Consider the following 6,394-nt stretch of genomic DNA (forward strand, 5'->3'; position numbering starts at 1 on the left):
AAAGAGCTGATACGTAAGAGAGCAAGATATAATCAAACAATTCGCTTCCGTTATTCGAAATCACACAACGCTCTTTGTGCCAATAGTCCCCTGGAGGCTAGAAGTAGAAGCCCTAGTTTCAGTCGCACAAGTGCAACCATCAGCACATTCAACGACAGCCTTTCCAGCATCTGGACCTTCAACCTTGGAGACGACACAACTCCAGCCCTCGCCAAATTTGCGGTATGTTTCGCTTGGATCCATTTTCTCTAGCTCCTTCACCCATCTCGGCCTCTAGAGTCAAAAGAATTCGGCATCAATGTTGGTCTCTTACTCTCTAATCCCGCAGAATATAGGTCATTGGTTGGAGCTCTTCAATGCCTAGTAGAACATGGTCCAGAACCGATCTTTCTTTTGCTGTTAACCAAACGTGCCAGTTTGTGCACTCTTCAAGGCAAAGATCATCTCACTGATGTCTATAGAATTTTACATTTTCTCAAGGGCACCATCAATCATGATTTGTATATGGTTCAGAAAGGGTGACCGGGCAAGTTGTGTGTTTGATAGACGAGCTACTAGTGGATATTGTATCTTTTTGAGGTGAAATTTGATTAGTTGGAGTGCCAAGAAACAGCCTATTGTTGCCCGTACAGGTATCCTGCTCATTCTACTGCAGGTATCACTTGGATTACCTCAGCCATAATCACACGGTTCCACGGTCGTACAAACATGTTGGAATAGATTATCATCTCTTTGAAATAGTTACCATCTCTCTTGCTCATATTCTGAAAGTGCAGTATGTGTTTGTTTAAGTAACGATGCTTCGTGCTTAAGAATTAGGAATTCATGGAGTACAACCACACAAAGGCGCAGTTTTCAGAGTGCAGAGAAGAGTATCGATACATGTGGAGCGACGAGTCTAAACGGCCTAACAATTTGAAGAGTTAGGGACAAGAGATTCTCTCATGTCGCCAGCTCACCGTGTGCCAATCGGATAAATTCTACACCTTTTTTAACACGTAGCAAGATGCTACCGGGACTAAAACTTCATTGGATAAGAAAATCTCTCGCTGGGAGAGGTATCATTGACAAAAAATTTGCTTCTGGTAGTAAAAGGGAAGAATATAATGTCAAAGATGCTGAAGCAGCACTTGGATTCACCAGAAATATTCAAGTACACCTCGGTCAAGCATATTAAAAAGGAGCTGAAAAAATCACAGAACTGCCACCATTAGCTTGATCAAATGGCAGTAATTCTTCTGTATTATTTTCAAGAGCTTGAGCTCTTAATCTCCCTAATCTGAGGGAGCAACGGGTAGGGAGTTCCCGTGGAGAGGTTTTCGTTTTGAATAATAGCTATAACTTACAACAGTTTGGTGACGTGCTAGGAAAAAAAAGACTGCAACTCAATTCAACGAAGCATATGAAGCGAAATCACTGGAGTAGAAAGCAAGTTGATAGTTGATACACATTTGTAAGCATACAACATGCAGACCAAACAATGCAACAGTTGAAAAGACGTCTCAGACAAATGGCTGACGTCTTAAGTATATTAAACGAGTGCAGTATTTATCAAACAGGAAACCCCATTAGCAGAAATTTCAAAAGTAAATACTCCCCCTTTCAATGGTAGTACAGAATCTGCTACTAAGCAATTATTAGAGGACACAAACAGAAAAAAAAATCAACACTACCGGAGACTGGGAGCACATAAATCTTGAGACTTTGTTTGCCAGCCGACTGTCATTTCTATGCTGCGTCATTCCTTCTTTCCAATCCCATGAGACATGTTGTAGATCCCTCGTCCCTGGAGAAAATGCCATCAGATCAGACCTTACAATAATATTGCAACAAAAGCAAGGAAAACTACGTTTTTTTTCACATACAAAAAGGCTTACAAAGTCTTAAAAGAAATTAAGTAATTAGAAACTCACAATAAGGAACAACGAAGTAGCAGCTAAAGCAGCTGGAATGGCAACAGAGGTAATCTTATCAAACGGTCCCTTCAGGTATGTGTGTTTGTGGATGCTTTGGAAAATCTTTTGCTTCTCATAGAGCTGCTCACGTGGTCGGAAGGGTGTTTCTGACATCCTGTATTATAGACATTATTAAAAGGTCATTCTATGAAAGTAACTTCCAAAAGCTACATTTCTCCACAGGCGGAAAAAGCATATTGTTCTATATTGTAGAGGTTCCCACACCAACTCAAAATATCAACACTGTGCATAAGCACCACAAACCCAGATAGGGGAGGCACAGGGCCTTAATTGCCACACACAAGCGCCCACACAAACACACATGCACACACACGCATGCGCACACACACGCATGCGCACACACTGTGCTATAGAGGCTCCAACAAAATCACACCAACTTAAAACATCACCACCGTACAAAATCACACACTATGTTCAGGAAGACCCTTAGCAGTTGGGTATCAATCAATGGTAGTTAAAGCACTTCATCAGAGAACATATATTGTCAATTAAGTTCCGATACAATTCTGGAAAAACATCACGGTGGACTGAATGAATTCTTTTTGAGCCATTAAGAGAATAAAGAGAAACATTTATTCACATTTTCCATATTTTCTAATTTCCATCACAGGCTTGCATTTCCAACTGAATGTTGTGTAATACTCGAAAACAATAACAGAAAATCTCGTTTACATTACCAATGCTATAATCATGACACTAACTGTTAGCCACCCAGTTAATGAAGTACATGATCTGAAAAAGACTGAAACCCAATTTTACGATCTGACAACAACCTTGACGTAAAATACATTAAAAATGTCATAAACCTAATTTGATGAACATTAAAGCTAGAGGCAACCGAAAATTTCAGAATTACAAGAATACCATGCCAAACTCATCATCAGCTACAAGGAAGATAATACAGCCCCCTCCCAATCAGCCCACATACTGGTAAACTAAATGAAACAAATTGGTAATTTACGAAGCTTCAGGTCATATGCCCGACGCATACCATACACAATTGCAATTACACTATCTTATCCGATCTCTTAACCAATGACGCACAGCCAAACCCCAATTGAAACTGAAGACTTTTTCCCCATTTTCTATACATAAAAGCAGCAGCCTTCAGATTGCAATTCTAAAAATTGCGCTTTCCCCTCAATTCCAACCTCAACGTCCAAATCAAGAACCCTAGAGTATCAATCCTTTGCAAATTGAATCGAAAACTGAAAACTCAGAACGCCACATCAAGATCGAATCAATGAAATCATTTCCAAAATTCACCCTCCCCAGAAAAACTTGGAAACCCGTACACAAACATCAAGTCGGTTCAATAAAGATAAACATATCGAACAAATACCAAATATAGTCTATAAATCATAACAAAGTAATTGGAAAAAGAATTCAAAGGCAACAAAACCTAACCCTCGATTTAAGTGTTAACGCAAATCATATTGGTGTGTGTTCGAATATTTGATGCGGAAATTGGAGATTGGGTGGAGGGAATCTTACGTGAAATTGCGAGTGACCGGAGCTGGAGAGCAGTCAGGAAGACGAAGAAGGTGAAAAATGAAATGGAGATTTCCAGTGCAATTGAGGTATACTCTCCGGTTATATTTGTACAGTTTGTTGCGGTCAACAAATGTAATCTTGCCATGTCATCAATGATTTTTTACTTTTTACTTTTCTTTTCTTTCTTTTTTTTTCAAATAAAGGAAGATGGTGAGTGCGTCAGATTGTTGACAGCCGACACTTTATCCTTCACGTTAAACTGCTGTGATATGAATCCTAAACAAAATTGTGCTAAAAGTAGGTTGTCACCCGGAAGTGACGATTGCATGGTCTGGGCACAGTGATAAGTGCATAAGTGTCGTTATATCTCCATAGAAGCTTGAACGCAGTGTTAAATGAGTAAGGACTTTGTAGAAACTTCTTTTTGAAAGATTCCACTCAAAATTGTTTGAAAGCATTTGCTTATATCAACTTTACCCAGGATACCCAAAAGATGTATTTTGATCCTATGGGACGAGTGAGGTCAAATAAGCTAGGACACGAGGGTAGGTTCATAAGAGTATAATGCATTTCAGAACGTGGACTATAGGAGCCTTAATGGGAAATTTTATGGAAGTACTAGAAGTTATGTTGAGAAGAACGATAATTATTATGTGCCTCTAGGAAACTAAGTTGGTCTTAAGGCGAAGGATCTCAAAAAATCAAGCTTTAAGCTTTGGTATTCGAGCACAAACATATCAAGAAATGATGTTGGCATCATCATGGATAAGACTTTGGTAAAAGATATTGTAGATGTTAAGTGGGCTAGGCATAGAATTATAGTAATCAAGATTGTGATAAGACTAGAACTCAACAATGTGATTAGTGTGTATGCACCTTGATAGGATTTTTACCACATACAAAAGTAGGAATAAAAACACTTACAATACTTGCAAGAGTACAAGGTAATTGTATTATAGTTGGCTCTAGCAAGGTCGTTCTCCACAGGGATTGGATGAATAATTTATGTTAAACCAAATCTTACTTAATTATTTAAAACGAAGTTTGAAAAAAATGTTGATTTTGTGATTTAAAATAATAAAAACGAATTTAATAAAAATAATTAAAGAAAACAAAAAAAAATTGAAAATTAAATTGTAAAAGCAATATGGTTCCGCCGTCACCTTAACAATCATACATAGTTTTTCCAATTACTTATAACTTACACATGCATATTTGAAGGTTAGGTTTTCCTAATACATGCTTACTTGGACCCCTAACATAGAGCGTATATCAAACATGCAATCCGTCTGTGGTATTTAGATCAAATCTAAATATGCAAGACTCATTAAGCTTTGTGAAACCTTTTGAAAAATCATACAACCCTTAAGACGTGGTATTCATCCTAAGTGAACTTGCATAAATTAACCACGAGAAACCTTCGTCAATTTCAGGAATCAACCTCTGACCAAAATTGTATCAAATTACTTTTCTAAATATCCTAATGGTGATCAAACATTAAGACAAATAGATAGTTTAAACATGATGATTAATAATTCAAAACCTGCATGCATAAAATTGTAAGCAAATTAAAAAAAACTACATATTCTTGCTAAAGCTTATGAACTTGTCTTAGCAAAAGGAAATTAGTTACAAACAATCATAAAATAAAATATTATTAAAAATAAGGATAGAAAACACCTTGAAATACAAATCGTCAAAGCCTAGCAAAGTTCTCCAAAACTAATGCATTCTTCCCCTCTTCTCTCCAAAAACCCTAATGGCTAAAAAACCTTATTTATACTGCTACAAAATAAAATCCTTACTATAAAAACTAGGAAACATAATAACTTAAGAGAAACTAGGAAACATAATCCTAATCAAATATGGGAAATCTGTCCAGCCACAAATCAGCCACGATTCTGGATCTTCAGGGCTCCAAACAGGCACAAAATGGCTAGAATTAAAGCTTGAGATGTTCTGAATATAATTGCAGAAGGCTTTGAACCCAAAAGACATCATCTTGGACGCCAAAAAGCCCAAATAAGCCTTAAACGTCACTTTGACATACTGCACACTGCTCCTTTATTTTATTGCCATAAATTATCCGCTTTGTAGGAAAATCTGAAACTTTGACACGAACTAGCTGAGAGACTCACGAACATCCTCCAATTAAAATCACTTCAAAATTCATCCGTTTGGCTACTTTTTGCTCACGAGGAAGTCGAATGTCACATTGAAAATATAATTCAAAGTATCAAAATTCTCACAAAATAACCAATAAACTAATACTAAGATTAGGGAAAAATATATAATATAGAATCAACTCATCACACCTTAAGTGTGGTTAGATAGAAGTCTGAAGGACAAATTTTGGGAAGATTTTGGAGAATGATAATACTTGGGTACTGACTAGTCAATACCTATTTTACTCACTAAACAATGTGGCCCAATAAAAACAAGACAAGTGTGTATGATTAATTTTATAATTAAGTAACCAAACACTCCCTTCTCTAATTAATCATGTGGCCAAAAAGACCCATTTGTCTCTCTCCCTATGGTAGCCATGGCTTCCCTTCTTCGGCGATTCCCATGGCACCAATCCTTCTCTTCTCCCGCCACCCACACCTCCATTCCTTCTCTTTTACGCAACTATGAATCGTCATCCTCCGTGGTGGACAACAAAGATTATTGAGGATGACTGAGTAAACCATTACAGACAAAGAAGAAGCTGTATGAGGCCGTGACGTCGTATCGGAATTCGAGATCGTCGTCATCATGGTCATTGATGGTGGACCGAGGCAACAACCTAAGACACCGAGCCTCACAGTACTACGGTAGTGCAAGGCCTGTTTCCTTCTCTTGGTTTAAAGAAAAGCTTTTGGGCAATGTGAGGAGGAAGAAGGGTGTTTGGTTGGTGGAATAGTAGAATTGTTGTGTTTGGT

General features: G+C 37.7%; 1 pseudogene; it reads right to left on the bottom strand.

The window, feature by feature from the left end:
- Positions 1 to 1,489: 1,489 nt before the first annotated feature.
- On the bottom strand, positions 1,490 to 3,630 carry LOC126591478 (uncharacterized; annotated as a pseudogene).
- Between the last annotated feature and the right edge of the window lie 2,764 nt (positions 3,631 to 6,394).

Source organism: Malus sylvestris, chromosome 11 (assembly GCF_916048215.2).
Source record: "Malus sylvestris chromosome 11, drMalSylv7.2, whole genome shotgun sequence".
Lineage (NCBI taxonomy): Eukaryota > Viridiplantae > Streptophyta > Magnoliopsida > Rosales > Rosaceae > Malus > Malus sylvestris.